The sequence below is a fragment of the Peromyscus leucopus genome, chromosome 2, assembly GCF_004664715.2.
Source record: "Peromyscus leucopus breed LL Stock chromosome 2, UCI_PerLeu_2.1, whole genome shotgun sequence".
Taxonomy (NCBI): Eukaryota; Metazoa; Chordata; class Mammalia; order Rodentia; family Cricetidae; genus Peromyscus; species Peromyscus leucopus.
In genome coordinates, this window is record NC_051064.1 from 46,184,115 (window position 1) to 46,184,798 (window position 684).

Here is a 684-nt window from a genome sequence, read left to right on the forward strand (position 1 = left end):
TCCAAGATTCATTTTTAAAACTGTATTAGTGTAAATGCCATCTTAGTGGTAGATTTTATAGTGTATTGAACTTTCAAGACCTAACTCATATATAATAAGCTAAGGGACAATGGGGCTGATAGCACTAAACTTGGTGCTTATTGACACTCTAAGAAATATCTGTGAAATATCATCACGTGTGCATTAAACTACCTTCATTTAAAAATGCTTCAAATTAGTTGGATCCACTTTGGCACTTCCTATACCATTTCCTAACCCTAGTGACCAAAACATTCTCCCCGGTGAATATGGTCATTAGAATTACATTCATTAGTATCATTCATTAACCAGCCCCTTAATTAGATACATTCGTTTCAATTTAATCACTTACATGCTCTGGCATCAGGGTTATTACTTTCCTCTGACATCTGTCCTGAACATGCTTTCTTCTACCATTTCTCATCTTCAAAAAGGACCAAGTCTCCAACTGCATGACTTCTTCAGAATAAAGACCGAGTTCTAGACTAACAATATCATTTAAACAAAGAAAGCTATACCCCAGGGCCCCAAATGTTTCACTATGTATTAAATATATGTAAAAGGAGGGTGGATCTGGGCAACTTAGACATATGTCTGTGACAGATGACTCCCAAGTTCCCTGATACTTACTGTCAGAGTTAGCTGGTATCAAATGCCAGGGAATTT